Source organism: Antechinus flavipes, chromosome 2 (assembly GCF_016432865.1).
Source record: "Antechinus flavipes isolate AdamAnt ecotype Samford, QLD, Australia chromosome 2, AdamAnt_v2, whole genome shotgun sequence".
Classification (NCBI taxonomy): domain Eukaryota; kingdom Metazoa; phylum Chordata; class Mammalia; order Dasyuromorphia; family Dasyuridae; genus Antechinus; species Antechinus flavipes.
Window position 1 is genome coordinate 598,703,728 of NC_067399.1, and position 22,939 is coordinate 598,726,666.

At 35.4% G+C, this 22,939-nt stretch overlaps 1 pseudogene; it reads right to left on the minus strand.

Moving 5' to 3' along the window:
• The window catches only part of LOC127546930 (prolactin-releasing peptide receptor-like), a 119,466-nt pseudogene that overhangs the window by 1,681 nt on the left and 94,846 nt on the right, over positions 1-22,939 (minus strand).

A 22,939-nucleotide genomic window follows, 5' to 3' on the forward strand; every position in this document is an offset into this window, starting at 1 on the left:
GCTCTTCTTTCCTAGCACTTTGATTCTGCCATTTGAGGAAAGCTGAGAGCATTTGTATGCATCTGGTTAAGGTATTACAAAATAATCACAATAATGAGAAAAGTGGAACCTGCTGTAAAGGAATGGACTGCAGGTGAGGAGTTACAGAACTCAAGTAGGAAGGAAAACAGGAAATGTTAATAACTTAATGCTCTGCAGGTGGTTCTGATTGCTCTGCCTCCACCTCTTTAGCATGGCCCTGAATATGAAAAGAAAGGCACTCAGAAGGTATCACTACACGAAGTACCTGTAGTATCAAGGAAAGTGTTTGAGTGAAGGGATCCAAACTCAGCATTTAGTCCTGCCATTGCTATTTAAGATCTAGGAAGAACTTGATGGGAGAATGGAAATGATGGAGAGAAAGAGTGTGATAGTGAAACCAAATAATTTTAGTCTACTGTTTTGTTTTTTGACTTGAGCTGATACAGTCATTCAATATAAGCATTTGTGATGCTCTGCTGTAGTGATTTAATATTTAGAGGTAGCAGTGAGCAGTGACTACACAAACTTTCACTACGAGTGACACTTTAGCTAGATTCATTTCTTCATTCCAATTCCACACAGCCAACTCTCTCCACCATCACCCTTCAACCCCAGTAATCCCCAATCCCACCTATACACACGCCCCCTTCTTTCCCCTTCCGTTTCCCTTCTAAAGAGAAGTATCACTTCCGGTTAAGATGGCGGAGAGGAGGCTCACAGTTGCATAAGCTCCGCGCTTTCTCTCACTATCCACTTCATTACAAGCCTCTGAATCAATGCTTGACTGAAAAAAAACCCACAAATAGTTACCAAGAGAAGCCATCCTTGAGATCCGCCAAGAAAGGTCTGTCTTTACTGGAGGGCTGGGGCGGTTTTAGATCGGGCGCAGGCGGCGGGCAGCGGCAGTGAGAGCACGGGAGCAGAGCTGAGAGGGGGTGGGGAGTGATCGTAGCCGTCTCTGCGGGGAGAGCTTCGCTACAGGTTTGGAACCTGCAGCAAGTCAACAGCCCAGCAGAGAAGCTAAAAACACCGGGGCTGAAGAACACAACCGCAAACAGCTGGAGTCTCTCAGGACCTGGCCGCCCCCCCTTCCCCCCCTCAGTGACTCAGCACGCTTTGGGATCTCAGAGCGCAGGCGCAGCACAGTCCTGCTAGTGCCTCACTGCGGCCTCCTGCAGTCTGTAGAGGAAGCTCGGTAACACACCCAGCCCCCCCCCAAAGAAAGACTCCAGTTTTTTCTGTTTTTCTTTGGTAGTTTGTCTCTGATTAATAGACAGAATGAGCAAGAAGCTGAAGAGGACTTTAACCCTAGACAGCTTCTACACAGATAGAGAGCAGACTCTAAATCCTGAGGAGACTAAAAACAGGCAGTCCCCAGGTGATTCCCCAAAGGAGGAGATCGTCTGTTCCTCAGCACAGATGAACCTCATAGAAGTGATTAAAAAGGCTCTCACAAGGGAGCTAGAAGAAAAATGGGGAAAGCAGAGTGAGGCTTGGCAAAAGGAGAAGGAAGCTTGGGAAAAGGAGAGGAGGCTTGGCAAAAGAGCCTGGAGAAGTCAGTTAAAGAGAGAGTGGATAAAGAAGTAAAATCCTTGAAAAATAGGATTAGTGAACTGGAAAACAAAATTGGCGAAATGGAAAAAAATTCCACAGAACAAAAGAACTCAATTGGACAATTAGAGAAAGATTTTTAAAAAGTGAGTGAAGAGAATACTTCACTGAAAATCAGAATTGAACAAGTGGAATTGAATGACTCGAGGAGACAAGAAGAATCAGTCAAGCAAATCCAAAAAAATCAAACAATGGAGAAAAATGTGAAATACCTTCTGGGGAAGACAACAGACCTGGAAAACAGATCCAGGAGAGACAATCTGAGAATCATTGGACTCCCAGAAAAACATGATGAAAAAAAGAGCCTGGACACTGTCTTCCAGGAAATTATCAAAGAGAACTGCCCAGAAGTCATAGGAACAGAGGAAAAAATAAACATTGAAAGGATTCATCGATCACCCACTGAAAGGGATCCTAAAATCAAAACACCAAGGAATATAGTGGCCAAATGCCAGAACCCTCAGATGAAAGAAAAAATATTGCAAGCGGCTAGAAAAACCCAATTCAAGTATCAAGGAGCCACAATAAGGATCACCCAGGATCTGGCAGCATCCACATTAAAAGATCGAAGGGCCTGGAATATGATATTCCGAAAGGCTAAGGAACTTGGTATGCAACCAAAAATAACTTACCCAGCGAGAATGAGCATCTTTTTCCAGGGAAGAAGATGGACATTCAACGAAGTAAGCGAATTTCATCTATTTCTGATGAAAAAACCAGAACTTAACAAAAAGTTTGATCTACAAATATAGAACTCAAGAGAAATCTAAAAAGGTAAAGATTAATCTTGGGAACTATATTTTGACTATATAGATGTATAAAGAATACATGTATACCTTGTTCTAGAAATTGATGTGGAAAGGACATTGTACCAGAAAAAGGGTAAAGTGGGGGTAGTACATCTCATGAAGAGGCATAGGAAACCTATTATATCTGAGAGAAAGAATGGAGGGGGATGAATATAGTGGGTATCTTACTGCCTTCAGAATTGGCTTTAAGTGAAAAATCTTAAGACATATTCAATCTATGGTGAAACTTCTCCCATCTCATTGAAAAGTGAGAAGGGAAAAGTGGAAAGGGAAGGAATAAGCTAAGCGGAAGGGAATACGGGAACTGGGAGGGAAAGGGGTAAGATAGGGGGAGGAACTCTAAGGCGGGGGGAGGGACACTAAAAAGGGAGGGCTGTGAGAAACAAAGGGTGCTCACAAGCTTAATACTTGGAAGGGGGGGAAAGGGGAAAGAAGGGAGGAAAGCATAAACCGGGGTTAACAAGATGGCAAGTAATACAGAATTGGTCATTCTAACCATAAATGTGAACGGGGTAAACTCCCCCATAAAGAGGAAGCGGTTAGCAGAATGGATTAAAAGCCAGAATCCTACAATATGTTGTTTACAGGAAACACACCTGAAGCGGGGAGATACATGCAGGTTAAAGGTAAAAGGTTGGAGCAAAATCTACTATGCTTCAGGTGAAGTCAAAAAAGCAGGGGTAGCCATCCTGATCTCAGATCAAGCTAAAGCAAAAATTGACCTAATTAAAAGAGATAAGGAAGGACACTATATCTTGCTAAAGGGTAGCATGGATAATGAAGCACTATCTATATTAAACATATATGCACCAAGTGGGGTAGCATCTAAATTCTTAAAAGAGAAACTAAGAGAGCTGCAAGAAGAAATAGACAGTAAAACTATAATAGTGGGAGATCTTAACCTTGCACTCTCAGAATTAGATAAATCAAACCAGAAAATAAATAAGAAAGAAGTAAAAGAGGTAAACAGAATACTAGAAAAGCTAGATATGATAGATCTCTGGAGAAAATTAAATGGAGACAGAAAGGAATACACTTTCTTTTCAGCAGTTCATGGAACCTATACAAAAATTGACCATATATTAGGACATAAAAACCTCAAACTCAAATGTAGTAAGGCAGAAATAGTAAATGCATCCTTTTCAGACCACGATGCAATGAAAATTACATTCAACAAAAAAGCAGGGGGAAGTAGACCAAAAAATAATTGGAAACTAAATAATCTCATACTAAAGAATGATTGGGTAAAACAGCAAATCATAGACATAATTAATAACTTCACCCAAGAAAACGATAATAATGAGACATCATACCAAAATGTATGGGATGCAGCCAAAGCGGTAATAAGGGGAAATTTCATATCTCTAGAGGCCTATTTGTATAAAATAGAGAAAGAGAAGGTCAATGAATTGGGTTTGCAATTAAAAATGCTAGAAAAGGAACAAATTAAAAACCCCAGTCAAACACTAAACTTGAAATTCTAAAAGTAAAAGGTGAGATCAATAAAATTGAAAGTAAAAAAACTATTGAATTGATTAATAAAACTAAGAGTTGGTTCTATGAAAAAACCAACAAAATAGACAAACCCTTAGTAAATCTGATTAAAAAAAGGAAAGAGGAAAATCAAATTGTTAGTCTTAAAAATGAAAAGGGAGAACTCACCACTAACGAAGAGGAAATTAGAGCAATAATTAGGAGTTACTTTGCCCAACTTTATGCCAATAAATTCGACAACTTAAATGAAATAGAAAAATACCTCCAAAAATACAGCTTGCCCAAACTAACAGAGGAAGAAGTAAATATCCTAAACAGTCCCATCTCAGAAAAAGAAATAGAACAAACTATCAATCAACTCCCTAAGAAAAAATCCCCAGGACCAGATGGATTTACATGTGAATTCTACCAAACATTTAAAGAACAATTAACTCCAATGTTATATAAACTATTTGAAAAAATAGGGATTGAAGGAGTCCTACCAAACTCCTTTTATGACACAGATATGGTACTGATACCTAAACCAGGTAGGCTGAAAACAGAGAAAGAAAATTATAGACCAATCTCCCTAATGAATATTGATGCTAAAATCTTAAATAAAATATTAGCAAAAAGATTACAGAAAATTGTCACCAGGATAATACACTATGACCAAGTAGGATTTATACCAGGAATGCAGGGCTGGTTCAATATTAGGAAAACTATTAGCATAATTGACTATATCAATAACCAAACAAACAAAAACCACATGATCATCTCAATAGATGCAGAAAAAGCATTTGATAAAATCCAACATCCATTCCTAATAAAAACACTTGAGAGCATAGGAATAAATGGACTTTTCCTTAAAATAGTCAGGAGCATATATTTAAAACCATCAGTAAGCATCATATGCAATGGGGAAAAACTGGAACCTTTCCCAGTAAGATCTGGAGTGAAGCAAGGTTGCCCACTATCACCATTATTATTTAATATCGTATTAGAAACACTAGCCTCGGCAATAAGAGTCGAGAAAGATATAAAAGGAATTAGAGTAGGCAATGAGGAAACCAAACTATCACTCTTTGCAGATGATATGATGGTATACCTAGAGAACCCCAGAGATTCTACCAAAAAGCTATTGGAAATAATTCATAATTTTAGCAAAGTAGCTGGCTACAAAATAAATCCCCATAAATCCTCAGCATTTTTATACATCACCAACAAAACCCAACAGCAAGAGATGCAAAGAGAAATCCCATTCAGAATAACTGTTGATACCATAAAATATTTGGGAATCTATCTACCAAAGGAAAGTCAGGAATTATATGAGCAAAATTATAAAAAAGTCTCCACACAAATAAAGTCAGACTTAAATAATTGGAAAAATATTAAGTGCTCTTGGATCGGCCGAGCGAACATAATAAAGATGACAATACTCCCTAAACTAATCTATTTATTTAGTGCTATACCAATCAGACTTCCAAGAAAATATTTTATTGATCTAGAAAAAATAACAACAAAATTCATATGGAACAATAAAAAGTCGAGAATCTCAAGGGAACTAATGAAAAAAAAATCAAATGAAGGTGGCCTAGCTGTACCTGATCTAAAATTATATTATAAAGCAGCAGTCACCAAAACCATTTGGTATTGGCTAAGAAATAGATTAGTGGATCAGTGGAAAAGGCTAGGCTCACAAGACAGAATAGTCAATTATAGCAATCTAGTGTTTGACAAACCCAAAGCCCCTAACTTCTGGGAAAAGAATTCAATATTTGATAAAAACTGCTGGGATAATTGGAAATTAGTATGGCAGAAATTAGGCATGGACCCACACTTAACACCATATACCAAGATAAGATCAAAATGGGTCTATGACCTAGGCATAAAGAACGAGACTATAAATAAATTAGAGGAACATAGAATAGTTTATCTCTCAGACTTGTGGAGGAGAAAGAAATTTGTGACCAAAGATGAACTAGAGACCATTACTGATCACAGAATAGAAAATTTCGATTACATCAAATTAAAAAGCCTTTGTACAAATAAAACTAATGCAAACAAGATTAGAAGGGAAGCAACAAACTGGGAAAACATTTTCACAGTTAAAGGTTCTGATAAAGGCCTCATTTCCAAAATATATAGAGAACTGACTCAAATTTATAAGAAATCAAGCCATTCTCCAATTGATAAATGGTCAAAGGATATGAACAGACAATTTTCAGAGGATGAGATTGAAACTATTACCACTCATATGAAAGAGTGTTCCAAATCATTATTGATCAGAGAAATGCAAATTAAGACAACTCTGAGATACCACTACACACCTGTCAGATTGGCTAAGATGACAGGAAAAATAATGATGAATGTTGGAGGGGATGCGGGAAAACTGGGACACTAATGCATTGTTGGTGGAGTTGTGAACGAATCCAACCATTCTGGAGAGCAATCTGGAATTATGCCCAAAAAATTATCAAAATGTGCATATCCTTTGATCCAGCAGTGTTTCTATTGGGCTTATATCCCAAAGAAATACTAAAGAAGGGAAAGGGACCTGTATGTGCCAAAATGTTTGTAGCAGCCCTGTTTGTAGTGGCTAGAAACTGGAAAATGAATGGATGCCCATCAATTGGAGAATGGCTGGGTAAATTGTGGTATATGAATGTTATGGAATATTATTGTTCTGTAAGAAATGACCAGCAGGATGAATACAGAGAGGCTTGGAGAGACCTACATGAACTGATGCTAAGTGAAATGAGCAGAACCAGGAGATCATTATACACTTCGACAACGATATTGTATGAGGACATATTTTGATGGAAGTGGATTTCTTTGACAAAGAGACCTGAGTTTCAATTGATAAATGACGGACAAAAGCAGCTACACCCAAAGAAAGAACACTGGGAAACGAATGTGAACTATCTGCATTTTTGTTTTTCTTCCCGGATTATTTATACCTTCTGAATCCAATTCTCCCTACGCAACAAGAGAACTGTTCGGTTCTGCAAACATATATTGTATCTAGGATATACTGCAACATATCCAACATATAAAGGACTGCTTGCCATCTAGGGGAGGGGGTGGAGGGAGGGAGGGGAAAAAAATCGGAACAGAAATGAGTGTCAATATAATGTAATTATTAAATAAAAAAACTTAAAAAAAAAAAAAGAAAAAAAAAATAAAGAGAAGTATTCTGGAAGTGATGATTGCTACAGAAAAGTTCAGTACTGAGGACAGCTCCATAGGGTTCTGGAAAGCTCTGGGTGAGTCAGGGGTAGGAGCCACAGTGAGTGCCCTTGTTCAGCTTGGTTGTTCATTTTTTCCAGCAGAACAAAGGAACCTATCCATGGAGAAAAAGGAGAAAGATAGAATGCCAGATTCATTTACAGCAATTTTTCCAGTCAGCACCATAGGCTGCAGTTGACATCTTACCAATGTTAAGAATAAAAAGAAGGAATATTCCCGTTCCTAGAACAATTGGTCCATTCCTTGAAGGAATGGACTTGCTGTTCTTGTAAGTGAGGACCATAGGAAATTAAGAAATATTGATGTTGTGGTTTGCCATATATGCATTTTAAAAAATATTGCAGGAGAGTCAAGGAGAGGATCAACTTTATGTAGTTTACCCAGCTGTCTTAAATTCTCTCTTTCTCCCTCCCTCCCTCTCTCTCTCTTTTCCTCTTTTCAAAGCAGTTCAAATGGAGCCAATTCAACTAAAGCTATCTTAATCTAAATGGAAAAACCACCAAAACATAACAAATCTATGTCTGTCCAGCCCTACACTCAAAGAATCTCAAAATTTGGAGGGACTTCAGAGGAGATCTATTCCAAATTGTACCTAATCAAGAATTCTCTCCTTAGCATCCACAAATGAATATTCATTTTTGCCTGAAGATTGGGGTTTTTCTTGGTTGTGTGTGTGTGTGTGTGTGTGTGTGTGTGTGTGTGAGAGAGAGAGAGAGAGAGAGAGAGAGAGAGAGAGAGAGAGAGAAGAGAGAGAGAGAGAGAGAGAGAGAGAGAGAGAGAGAGAGAGAGAGAGAGTTCTATTACTCCCGCATTATGTTTCCAAAAGGATCTAATTGTTTGGAAGGTCTTTTTCCTCTCTTCAATCTCAAATGAAGCTGAAATCTGTTACCCTGCAACTTCCATTCATCATTCTGAGTTCTTCCCTTTGAGTCCAAGTGAAACAACTCTAATAATTTTTACACATGCTGATCCTTTAAAATCATGTCTTTCTCCCAAATATTCCTCAAATGGCTTGCATGATCTTGACACCCTTCATCACTCTCCTTTGCATGAATTCCAATTTATGAATGTCTTTCTTCAAATGTGGCATCCAAAACTGAATTCAATACTCTAAATAAAATGTAAAAATAAAATCTTTAATTGCAATTTCTGTTTTGTCAATGGAATTGTCCAGATCATCTGATCGTGCCATAGTATCTTTTACATGTTTGTTGATGGCTTCAAGCTCTGATGTTGTAGCAGTGAGAACAGTACCACCTTCAGTCTCTCTCAATTCATTAAGTTAGCAGACAGCTCATCAAGTTGACAATGTCAAGATCTTCTCATTTGGCAGCAAGTGCTTGTTGTTCTGCATTTTCCTCTCTCCATAAATAATTTCTTTCACTCTGTAATTCATCTTTCTTGTTCTTCACTTCATAGTATTTTCTATCCAGTTCCTCCACTAGAGCCTTTACCTCATTAAGATCCTGATCCAGTTTATTGTCAATTGGTAATCTGTTGTCTGAGTACAGATACAATACAGAGTACAATAGGACTATTTATCACTTTCCTTATTGGGGATAGTATTCTTATTTTATAAAATCTAATATTGCCCAATTTTAATTACTGAATGTACTGTTAATTCATATTGAGCTTGCACTTCTCTACACCCCCAGAGCTCTTTTTAGATAAACTACTCTCTAGCCATGGTTTCCTTGCCTTCAATATGTAAAAATGACTTCTAAAATCTAAATGTAAGACATTATATTTGTACATTGACTCAATAGCTCAGCATGTTGATGTTTTTTTAATCCTGCCTATCATCCAGTATGTTAGGTATTTATGTCATCTGAGAATATGGTAATCATGTCATCTAAGTTCTGTCCAAGTCTTGAATTTTAAAAAAAAAAAAAGTTAAATAGCACAGTAATAAGGACACATTCCTGAAAGACTGCTAGAGTCTTTCTTGTAAACTGATATTGATTCAATAATGAATAATCTGGGTTCAGTTACTGATTTTCATTCATTATAAGTCAAATATCCGAATCTCCATAACTTTTCAATAGTCTACCACAAATCTCTCCAAAGTGTCCACAAAGAAAGCATGAGAGACTTTAACAATGCCTAAAAGAAGCATGAGAGACTTTAACAACGCCTAACCTTTTCTACCATTACTTTTCTCTTAAACTTCCCTGAACAAGAATCAGAGTTGAGACTACTAGTAGGCCACGCTCTCTACAATATAATGCAAAGGGGAAGTATAGGTAAGGATATGCTTTTTAATGGAAATTTTCATAAACAAATTTAATGCAGAAAATTGTTTTTCATGGCTTGGAGACGTTTCTTTAATGGTATACTTTTTATACTACTTGCTGTGAAAGATTAAAGCCTCTTCTAGAGAAGTAGCACATAAAAGAACACAATTTTCCAGTATTGCCTGGTGTGTGCCCATGCCTTAATGCTGTGGTTCAAGGCCAGAGCAGTCTGTTCCAGCTGGCTTTCCTCTTATTAAAATCAGTCTATTAAGGACCACTTGACAAACTAGAAAAAAAAAGCTACAGTAAATAAAAGGCTACTAGAAAACATTTATAGCAGAGAAAATTGTGGGGCACTTTGGGAATGGGAGAGGAAGGAAGGAGGGAGCTTTTATGTTTGTCTGATTTTCTTCTGATGATCATGAATTTTATTCTAGTCTATGTTGTTTATATTCACTACTTAATACACTTTGAGTGCTTAGTCAACATAAAATAATCAAACACCCGTGTGAACAATTTAGGATCATACAAATATTAGCATTTGGAAAGTTGACACCAGTCACCAATATGTTCAGAGTTAATAATAATTTGCCAATATTCACAGAAAGTTTATGGTTTTAATTTCATCCACATTTTGCATTTAGAAAAGAAAGTGAGCAATTTAGAAAGATCTTATTCCAAAGGCAAGTTATTTTTATCTTTAGGATATTATTTGTACATAGGAAAAGGCTCTATAAAACCCATATTAGTTTTCCAAAATTAATTGTACAAGAATCTTCTAGAACATAGTGATAAAGAACTGAAAAAAGTCAAAGTACTGGGAGAAAATCAAAAGATGTAGTAGACATGGTCTTCCCTATCGTTGTTGTTGCTTGATTGCTTCAGTCATATCTGACTCTTTGTGACACCATTTGGAGTTTTCTTGCCAAAGACATTGAAGTGGTTTGCCATTTTCTTCTCTAGCTCATTTTACAGATAAAGAAACTGAGGTAATCAGATTAAATGATTTAGCCAGGGTCACACAGTTAATAAATATCTGAGACTAAATTTGAACTTGGGTCTTCCTTACTAGGTTTTGTACACTATCTCCTAAACAATCTAGCTATCTGGTCCTTCCTATAAGAGAGATTAAAAGGTAATAGAGAAATCGGTAGTTCTAACATAAGCAGACAAATTGATTTGGAATACATCATTTAAGTCAATAAATATTTTTAAGAACCCATTGTATGCAGAGATACAAGTAATGGAAGAGTTACAAAGTTTAGATAAGATACTATCTCTGTCCTCATAGAGCTTCCAGTCTAATACAAAAAAAGGTGGGGGGGAGGGAGTAATTTGCATATCAGTCATAAAGTTAGAGACCTATTATCTTCCTCAAGAAATTGTAAGACAGAAAATGTAAACAAGTTCAAAGTAGTTTAAGTAGATTGATAATTAAGAAGCTATAATGACAGTTCATAGATTGAAAATCATTATATTTCAGTTCAAAGTGATTCTAATCTGACTTTACAGAGCAAAAATTTCACATTTATTTTCAAAACTAATCTTTGAAAAATCCATGGGATATATATATGCATATATATGTATACATACACACACATGTCAAACAAATGCCTATACCAAACTAAATGTAATAGAAGATATAAAGGTTATAAAGTTATAAAACAAAAGTTATAAAGTCATACTCAAAAATAATTTCCCAGTTATCTTATCAGATGAAGGATAGTAAATTTTAGAAATCACAGGTCTACTCTCATAATTGCTTAATGATTAGATGATTAATTTATAACATTACATAGCTCTGTATTAGAAAATCATAATATAAAAGGACATATAAAATATGAAGATGAAAAAGTACTTTGTGCTATTAAGATTCTCTATTAAGTTATCAATTTCCTTAATCCATTTTGAAATCTTACAATCAATATCAACAAATATGAATGGGAGTCAGTGTTTCACTGGGGAGAGAATGACAGTGTGAAATTTGCCCAAGCTTAAATAACCACTTTTTTAAAATGCGTTTTTGTTAAATTCTGCAAGTAGATTATTAACAGTAAGAGAATACTAAAAAAAAAAAAAAAAAAAAAGGATGGAATGCTATATATTTTATCTAATCCTCACAACTTCTCTGACTTCTCCTACAAAGAAATTATGCACAAGAGATAAACACCAATAACACTTTGATGAATTTACAGCAAAGAAGGCTAATCCTTAATCTCTAAAATATTCATTCAGCACTTCCTTGGGGGAAGAGGTTGAGTCTGTTTTGAGTTCTATCACCAAAGAAAATCATTTTCAAAAAGAAGGGAGTCAAGGAGTGAAAAATAAGGGAATATAAAGGAAAAAAATTAAAATAACCAAAGATTTTAGGAGAAAGAAAATTCAGTTGAAGACTCAAAATTTAAACAGATTAATCATCTAGGAGGATATTGATAACCAATGGAAGTATAACCTTAAAATTAGCTAAGTAAAACAAGTTGGAAAAAAATTACAAGATAAAAAGAATTAATATCTGATAAGATGAAGCTGTGAATTCCTAAAATTGAACTAGAACATATCATTCCTAAATGATTTAAAAGAGAAATCAGACTAGGAAAGCAGAATTTATAATCGTCACCGAATTAACAGAATAGAAAAAAATAATTGAATCCATAATAGCAAATATCATCAAAAAAAAAAAAAAGGATGGAATGCTATATATTTTATCTAATCCTCACAACTTCTCTGACTTCTCCTACAAAGAAATTATGCACAAGAGATAAACACCAATAACACTTTGATGAATTTACAGCAAAGAAGGCTAATCCTTAATCTCTAAAATATTCATTCAGCACTTCCTTGGGGGAAGAGGTTGAGTCTGTTTTGAGTTCTATCACCAAAGAAAATCATTTTCAAAAAGAAGGGAGTCAAGGAGTGAAAAATAAGGGAATATAAAGGAAAAAAATTAAAATAACCAAAGATTTTAGGAGAAAGAAAATTCAGTTGAAGACTCAAAATTTAAACAGATTAATCATCTAGGAGGATATTGATAACCAATGGAAGTATAACCTTAAAATTAGCTAAGTAAAACAAGTTGGAAAAAAATTACAAGATAAAAAGAATTAATATCTGATAAGATGAAGCTGTGAATTCCTAAAATTGAACTAGAACATATCATTCCTAAATGATTTAAAAGAGAAATCAGAATAGGAAAGCAGAATTTATAATCGTCACCGAATTAACAGAATAGAAAAAAATAATTGAATTCATAATAGCAAATATCATCAAAAAAAAAAAGAAAGAAAAGAAAAAATAACTGATTGGGAATGTAAATACACAGAAGTAAAGGAGAGTCTGGAAAACAGAAGCAAAAAGCACTAACAAAAAACACATATGATCTTCATACTAGCAAAATATTTATCTTTAAGATAAAATGTATAGAAATAATTTAAGAATTGTATGTCTCACAAAATATGAGAATTTAAAAACAAATATCCTAATGCAAAAATGATATATTCACTTGTTAAACATTTGCTATATCTTGCTAGGTGTGAGAAAAGATGCAATTTTTGATAACTAAAATCAATGAAGATGATAAAATCACAGAGTGAATGAAGAGAAAGAAGAGCTCTGGGACAAAATTTGGGGTACTCATAATATAGAAGATGGATGATGACCTAGCAAAAACAACTGAAAAAGAGTGATCATACAAGTGGAAGAAACAGGAGAAAAGAGATAGGAGAGCAGTGTCAAGGAGGAGGTGGTGACCAGCAGTATCAGAAGCTGCAAAAATATAAAGAATAAAGACTGAGAAAAGTCCCATCTAATATGTAAGAGATCATCGTCTATTTCTTACAGTACAGTAATATTCCATTAAATTCATGTACCTAAATTTGATTACAACTTCCTCAGTCATTGATTTTGCTTTGATTCAGGTTCTTTGCCACCATAGAAAGTTCTGCTGCAAATAATTTGATGTATATGGAAACTTTCTTTTTGTCAATGACTTCCTTTTTCTGTGCATAGCAGTGTAATCTTTAGATCAAAGAATATGAGAAATTTTAGTCACTTTACTTGAACAATCAATTCATAGCTCCATCAAGAATTCATTAGAGTGCCTGTCTTTACATCTCAAATAGTGACTAATCTGATCCTTTATCACCTTTTCCAATTTTTTAGCTAAAACCTCAAGGTTGTTTTGATTTACATTTCTATTATTAGTGACATCGAGAATTAATTTATATAGTTATTGCAATTCTTTTGAGACTGCTTTTTCTACCTATCGGGTAAATTATTTTGTCCTTATCCATTTCTATTCAATGTCTTTTATCTTGGATTTCAAATACGAAAATTTTTTCTCAGCTTACCACTTCTCTTCTTATACTTATTCTGATTATTCATTTTGTTAACGCAAAATCTTTTTCATTTCATGTAATCAAATTCATCTATTGCAACCTCTGATTGCTTTACTGTTTGGTGAACAGAGAATTATGAAAAGACATATATGAATTGATACAAAATGTAGTAAGCAGAGCCAAGAAAACAATATGCACAATACTTATGACAAATAAATGGAAAGAACAATTACAAAATTGAAAGTGAATGTTCTGAAATCATAGAGCTCAAGCATGGTACTAAAGAATCAATTTTAAAAAATACTTCCCTATGCCTTCCTTTGAATAAGTGGGGGTTTGTGGGTTTAGAACACTGTATATAGTGTAGACCACTGCATATCAGTTGGGGGTGGGGCATGAATTTGATGATTAAGGGAGTGACAATGGATTCTAAACTAAATGCACCAATACAAAACACTTAAAAGCCATTTTTGTTACTTTTTGAAAATAATATTCTCACAATTTGAGCTCTTTACTCTCCTTCTGATAGACAAAATTTTTGAATAAAATTATTCAAATAAAACTGTAGTGTGGGGGTAAGAAAAGGTTTTTCTTCTGTTTCTGCAGCATAGGTAATTAAAACAACTCAGAAAAGAGAGATTGTATGATAGAATAAAGAGAAAACTTGGGAGTCAGAAAGTCCTTAATGCAAATCTTGCTTTTGACACATGATGGTTCTGTGACTCTTGACAAGTACCTTAAAATGAGAATGCCCCAGGCCATTCTCTAAGCCTTTAAATTGTAGTGTTATTCATCTGCATTCATAAAGGGAATTCCCTGATAAAATCACAAATCTATATACTGCTCCCCATCCAATATCAAAACAAAGGAAAATTCTTAACTTTTGGAAGAATTAAAACATTTTTTAAAAATCTTTCAAGGTTATGATAACTGAAATTTGCATCATGATTTAAAGTTTTCAAAAACTGTTCATACATTATCTCATTTGAGCCTTACAGCACCACTTTAAAATAGGTAGATGTTGTTATGTCCATTTTATAGATGAGGAAACTGAGAATGAAGTGTTTTGCCTATAGTTAGCTAATAAATGTCATAGGCAATTTTTGAATCCAATGTTTTTTGATACCAAGTCTAGCACCTACTAATTACCATATTCCTCATGAATTCTGTCCATGTAATCTAATTGCAAACAATGTCTGAGTATTTTAAACATAACTTTGGCTATCATCATTTGTCTTAGAAAATTAAAATTACAAAAATATATGAATACATGAATTGGTCAGGATAATATTAATCTAATGAACATGGTTAGTGTTTCATTTTGTTTTTACTATGCCCCAAAACTTGTATCTTTATTATATCAATATTGTAGTAGTGTTGATGATAATGATGATGGCAAATAGGCAAATTTTGGTTTACAAACTGATCCATGTACATATTTCATTTCATCTTCACAATATCTTTCCAAGAAAGAAGGTGCAGCTATTTTAATACCATTTTTCCTGCATGATGATAATGAGTTTTAGGTTATATGAATTGCCCAAGGTAAAATATGAGGGGCAGTGAGATGGTAAAGTGGATAGAGTGTTGAGTCTGACATCAGTAAGATTCAATTTCTTTAATTCAAATCTGGCCTCAAACACTTACTAGTTGTATGATCTTCAGCAAATTATTTAATTTTTTTGCCTCCACTTCCTCATTTGTAAAAAGGAGTTGGAGAAGGAAATAATAAACCACTCCAAATGGGTCACAGAGAGTCAAACATGACTGAAAAACAATTTACTCTGTACATATAGAGTAGTAAGGTACAGTAATACAACTGTGGTAGAACCAAGATTTGAACCAAGATTTTCTAAACTCCCACCTAGCATCCTTTATACTATACTGCATGTTCTAATGTAGGATCTGTTCCATCTCAATAATAAATTGTACTCCCAAATTTGTTCTGCACTACAAATGGCAGTGCAGTTGGAGTTCAGGTGAAATTAGTTTCAGTGGGATTATCTATTTGCCAGCCTTCTTTATCCCCATATTTTCTCCATTTATTCCTTTCATTTTCCTATAGTTATTCTTGTGAATCATATACCCAAATTCCCATGGTATTGCATGCACAAATAAATTATGTTTCTTTTTATTTAACTAACCATGTGATAGTTTTTTTTTAAACAGGTTAACGTATTTGATTTCTCTAAATAGTAGACATTATTTGATTTCTCTAAATTGTTGTACCCTGGAGAACCTTTGTAAGTATCTTGTGTTCCTTATTGGTTGGTAGAACTTCACAAATTATCCATAGATCTGAATGTTGAATTTTAATACCAGCAGTAACAGATTTTGCCTTAATGGGGGAAGTCAGAAGACTGAGTGGGTCTGAATTCCAACTCTCTAAGATACTTCTAGGGTTTTGATGCTATTTACTACTTGGTAGTGAATAGCAAGTGATGTCTCTGGCCCAAAATCTCTCATTTGTAAAGTGAGAAGGTTTTAGTTGGAGAGTATCTAGTCTTTTCTTGTCCTAACATTTCATGTTTTGTCCAGTTAGAAAGGATTAGAGATTATCCCAAACATTGGTAAAGGAGCTGGAGTTGTTGCATTTATTAGATTAGATTAGATTAGATTGAATTGGATGAGAATATGTGATGCAATGAGAATTTGCCAATATCACATTTTGAGTTCCCCAGCATCTAGTACCATCGTTCTTTTTTTAATCTATTCATCAGTTTAGTCTATTAGCATTTGAGAGAAATACAGCAAGAAGACTATATCTCAACTTGCCATTAAAATGAATAAGAAAAAAATTTTAAGCCTAAACTGACTTCACCAAAACAAAACACTTAAAAAGTCATTTCTATTACTTTTTCATAAAAACCAAATGCAGGGACCATGTAATTTATTCTCTCCTTTTTGTTCACATCCTCCCACCTCTATGCTTTCTTTTGACTGTAAAAGCTTTTATAGATGGCGTAAATGACACATTATCTGAGTCACTGTATGTAGCAATGAAGCGATCTCAGAGCACTATGTGGAAAGGAATCATCACTGTAAGTGAGTTTTTATTTAGCCTCCATTAATTTATAGGCCCTTTAAGTATTGTTGTCAGTCATTCACTTGTATCTGATTTTTCATAATTCTATGGACCAAAAGCATGCCAGAACTTGCATCCTCCACTATCTCCCAAAGTCTGTCCAGTCCATGAAATTGTCTTGGAAGAGATATAGGAGTGATAGGCCATTTCCTTCCCTAGTGGATCACCTTTTGTCACAACTCTCCACTATGATCTGTCTGCCTTGGGTAACCTTGCACAGCAGAGCATCTCATAGTTTCAGTGAGCTTCCGGGACAAGATAGTGATCCAGAAAGGGCCATTTAAGTAACAATTCATCATTTGTGAACCGAAACCAGACCAGATTATGTATGAGTCTCAGTTATTACTCAGACATCTTGCTTTAGCATTTTTTTATTTTTCCATCTTGCCACCCTGCTCTGCTAGAGTCCCTTATGGACACATCAACATCATTTTGCATCAATTTTCCTTTCTGTGGCTTGGAGCTGAGCAAAGATGAAAGGAATGACTTCTTTAACCTAAACCTTCCTTTAAACCTTAAAGGAGATTTTTTTCTCTCTCCAGAAAAGATAAGAATTACAAAAAAAAAAAAAAAGGAATAAAAGTAAAGGAAAAAGGAGAGGGTCTGCTGAGGTTGATGATGGAACTGAACAATGACAGCATGGGATGAGGAGCAGAAAGAAAAGGAAAAAAGAAGGGTTATTGTGGTAACCCCATTTACCTCAATTCCTCATCTGTAAAATGAGCTGAAAGAATCATAAACCACTCAATTCTCTTTGTCAGTAAAACCCCAAATGGGGCCACAGAGAGTGGACATGACTGAAATAACAAACCACAAAAAAAAAATCACCAGTGGTGATAATAAACAAAGGGCCTTCCTGCCCTGGCAGAGCTTGACCTTAAAAGTCATGATTTGGTTTGAATTCCTACTATTTATCCAAATGTAAGCCCCAAAACACATCCTAAAGTCAAATAGAAATAATTTTGGAATATTGTTATTTTGGATTTTGATACATGTTTCAATTTCAGATAATTGAGATAGGACTATCTACCCATAGTTCTCTAACATCTGTCAATCCTGAAATCAATCACACACCTTCTAACTTCAGATAAGTCTACATAGTGTTCACAAGAGGGCAGCTGGGATGATAAAGAGTCTTGGGATTATAGCCTATGAGAATGATTTGAAGGAACTAGGAAGACTGTGATGGGATGAATCCGAAAAATGAGTTGACATTGGTAAAACATATCACAAACCTTTTACCCTGTAAATATAGCTTGTATTTCTATGTGTTTGAAAAACTGTCACAGAGAATGCATATTAACTCTGCTTTATCTGGTTTTGGAGGACAGTATTAGGAGCATCCAATGGAAGTGTCATTGCATAGTGGGCAGAGGGCTGGATTGCTCAGAGGACTTGGGTTCATGGCTCAACCACTTACTGTGTGACCTGGAGTGACTTAAATTAATTTCTTTGGTCCTCAGTTTCTTCATCTGGAATATGAGGGAATTGAACTTGATGGCCTCAGCTCTAAAACTATGATCCTTCCTGTATCAAAAAGGCAAATTCACTTCACTTTAAGGAAATATTTTCTCATTATTAGAGCTATATAGAAGATTTGCTTCCAGAAGTAGTACTCTATGCCCCCTCCCATTAGTTATCTTTAAGCTAAGGCAGATAGCCATTTAAGGGATATATTGTAAGGAAAAGAGCTTTTTATTCAGATTTGGGATGAACTAGATGAACTCTGGTGCTCTTTACAACTCTGAGATTCGGTGACAGGTCACTGAAATGTAGAGTTTATACAATCACAAAAATAGTTCAAACAAAGAAACTACCTTTGGGGGATCAAAGCTGAAAGGAACTTTAAGAAGGAAGAAAATAAGCATTTAGTAAGAGCCAAAAAATGTATTAAAATACTTTACAAATATCATCTCATTTGATTTTCACAACAATCCTGAGAGGTAGATACTTTATTATTCCCATTTTACAGCTAAAGAAACTGAGGCAAACAGTTGTTGAGTGATTTGTCTGGAATAAAACAGCTAGTATGTGTCTGAGGATGAATTTAAACTGGGATATTCTTGACTCTAGGTCCACTACACTCTTCATTATGCTACTCAGTTGCCTTAGAAGCATTCTAGTCTAATTCCCTAATTTTATAGATGAAGAAACTGATACCTAATAGATATTTGGTTGTACAGTTGAAAGAATTTGGCACTATGAAGCAAAAAATACTGGCTCAAATTCTGGGTATAAATTACTGGGTCACCCTAAGCAAGATGCTTAGCCTTGATTACCTTCAGTTTCTTCAATTGATGTAGGAGGGAGTTTGCCTCTTAGATGATCCTGAAGCATTCTATACAGCTTAAATAATTCTATAATCAAATTAACCAGATAGTTGCTTAGCCCCCTACTGTGACTGCCAATGGAGTCTTAGAAACCCTTTCCAATTAACAAATGTTTACTGATGTTTTCGAGGGACTATGGGTACTGTGGAGGATACAGAATCAATTTAACAAATAAGCATTTATTAATTGCTTCCTATGTGCCTGATAAGTACTATGCAAGAATACAAAGACAAGCAAAACCAAAAATAGACGTTGGCTTCTAGGAGCTTATGTTCTTTTTTTGTTTGTTTGTTTGTTTGTTTTTTTAATTTTATTTTATTTAATAATAACTTTGTATTGACAGAATCCATGCCAGGGTAATTTTTTACAACATTTTCCTTGCACTCGCTTATGTTTTGTTTTTTCCCCTCCCTCCCTCCACCCCCCCCCAAGATGGCAAGCAGTCCTATATATGTTAAATATGTTGCAGTATATCCTAGATATAATACATATTTGCAGAACCAAACAATTCACCTGTTGCACAGGGAGAATTGGATTCAAAAGGTAAAAATAACTTGGGAAGAAAATCAAAAATGCAAATATTTCACATTCGTTTCCCAGTGTTCTTTCTTTGGGTGTAGCTGCTTATGTCCGTCATTTATCCATTGAAACTCAGTTAGGTCTCTTTGTCATAGAAATCCACTTCCATCAGAATACATCCTCATACAATATCGTTGTCGAAGTGTATAATGATCTCCTGGTTCTGCTCATCTCACTTAGCATCAGTCCATGTAGGTCTCTCCAAGCCTCTCTGTATTCATCCTGCTGGTCATTCCTTACAGAACAATAATATTCCATAACATTCATATACCACAATTTACCCAGCCATTCTCCAATTGATGGGCATCCATTCATTTTCCAGTTTCTAGCCACTACAAACAAGGCTGCTACAAACATTTTGGCACATACAGGTCCCTTTCCTTTTTTTTAGCATCTCTTTGGGGTATAAGCCCAATAGAAACACTGCTGGATCAAAGGGTATGCACAATTTGATAACTTTTTGGGCATAATTCCAGATTGCTCTCCAGAATGGCTGGATTCGTTCACAACTCCACCAACAATGCATCAGTGTCCCCGTTTTCCCGCATCCCCTCCAACATTCATCATTATTTTTTCCTGTCATCTTAGCCAATCTGACAGGTGTGTAGTGATATCTCAGAGTTGTCTTAATTTGCATTTCTCTGATCAATAGTGATTTGGAACACTCTTTCATGTGAGTGGTAATAGTTTCAATTTCATCATCTGAAAATTGTCTGTTCATATCCTTTGACCATTTATCAATTGGAGAATGGCTTGATTTTTTATAAATTTGAGTCAGTTCTCTATATATTTTGGAAATGAGGCCTCTATCAGAACCTTTAATTGTAAAGATGTTTTCCCAGTTTGTTGCTTCCCTACTAATCTTGTTTGCATTCGTTCTGTTTGTACAAAGGCTTTTTAATTTGATATATCAAAATTTTCTATTTTGTGATCAGTAATGGTCTCTAGTTCATCTTTGGTCACAAATTTCTTTCTCCTCCACAAGTCTGAGAGATAAACTATCCTATGTTCCTCTAATTTATTTATAATCTCGTTCTTTATGCCTAGGTCATGGACCCATTTTGATCTTATCTTGGTATATGGTGTTAAGTGTGGGTCCTTGCCTAATTTCTGCCATACTAATTTCCAGTTATCCAGCAGTTTTTATCAAATAATGAAATCTTATCCCAAAAGTTAGAATCTTTGGGTTTGTCAAATACTAGATTGCTATAGTTGACTATTCTGTCTTGTGAACCTAACCTTTTCCACTGATCAACTAACCTATTTCTTAGCCAATACCAAATGGTTTTGGTGACTGCTGCTTTATAATATAATTTTAGATCAGGTACAGCTAGGCCAGCTTCATTTGATTTTTTTTCATTAATTCCCTTGAGATTCTCAACTTTTTATTGTTCCATATGAATTTTGTTGTTATTTTTTCTAAATCATTAAAATATTTTCTTGGAGAGCTTATGTTCTAAAGGAGAAAAATAACACATAAGGGAAAGTGAAAGGGTTGGGGAGAGGAAGTGCCCACAAGGAGCTTAGTGGGGAAATCTGGAGAGTCAGGAAAGCCAGGGGAGAGGGGTAAAGAGGTGAGCATGGCTATTCTGGCTACTTCCACTAGACAGAGCTTCCAGGAATAATCCACTAATTTGAGGAGGGGTCTGAGGAACAGAAGAAATTGTAAAAATAAGAAAATAAATCAACAAGCATTTATTAAATGCTTATACTACTATGTGGTAGATGCTGTACTAGACAAGATATAGATAGATGAGACAGACAGACAGAAAAGGAGAGAGAGAATGAATGAATGAATGAGTGAGTGAGTGAGTGAATGAATAACCCTCCCTCAAATACCTTACATTTTACTAAAGGATTGATCACAATATCACAGTCCAGTAAATGCAAAGTAATTTCAGGAGAGAGAAATACACTAAAAACTGGAGTGATTTGAAGAATCAGTCATAAGGGAACAACCAAAGCATGTAACAAAAAATTTCTTATTTTTTTTTTTTTAGAAATATGTGTCTTATCTAAACTTTATATTTCCCCAGTACTAAGCGCAATATACAGTTTCTTAATAAATGCTTCTTGGAGGATTCTGGGAAGATGGTTCCCAATTTCCCCACAAATAGAACAAATTTGCACCTCTGGGCAAACATTGTCTGGTGAAAAATCAAGAAAACTTGGGGTAGAACAGGGGTTCTCTTGATGCAACCTGAGAATATCTGAAGAATAGGGGTTCTAAGCAGAGGATTAATGTGTCTGAAGTGCAAACATCTCCAGGCCGGCTCCACAGAAACATGAAGTGGGGACCCCTTAGGCTAGCTGGCGAGGCTGGAGCCACAGTAGGAACCATAGAGACTTTCACTTCCTCACTGTTTGTCCAGTCGGGATTTGAGTTCAGGAAGACAAAGTGAACCTCAGCTGATTGGGAACCCCAAGCCCAGCTGTGCTGCTGAGATGGGGCCCTGGTGAGTGCAGAAGGGATGCTGCTGGCTGCGGGCACTTGCAGGAGGGGAGAGCTGTTGGTCTGGGATTCTCGTTGGAGGGGAGAACTGAAGGGAAGCTTGAGGCACCATCCTCCCCACCCCATGATTAGAAATGCTTACACTAATACATCTTATTAAAAAGAAAAGTGAAACAGCAAAGAAGACCCCCACCAATGAAACATTATGCAAAAAGGAAAGACCGGGGTTCATCTTCAGAGGAAAACACTGAAGTAAAAAAAGTTGCTACTGGGGCAGCTACATGGCACAGTAGATAAAGCACCATCTCTGAAGTCAGGAGGATCTGAGTTCAAATCTGCTCTCAGACACTTAATACTTCCTAGTTGTGTAATCCTGGGCAAATCACTTACCCCAATTGCCTCAAGGGAAAACAAAAACAAAAAGTCTCTAGCCCAAGAATAATGTGAAATGGCTCCCCACCCAGAGAGATTTTACAGAAACGCTAAAAAAAAAAAAAAACCCTTAAAAATCAAATGAGATTCATTGAGAGAAAACAAACAAAAAAAAATAAAATAAAAGCCATCCAAGAAAAACAAGAAGATTATGAAAAAAAAGTTAGCCAACTAGAAAAGGAAGTAGAGTTTCAAGGATGAAAATAGTGCTTTGAAAATTAGAATTGGGCAAGGAAAAGCCAGTAAAGCTATGAGAAACCAAAAAATAACAAAACATAAAGAATGAGAAAATAGAACAGAATATGAAACATAAGAAAAATGAAGATCTGG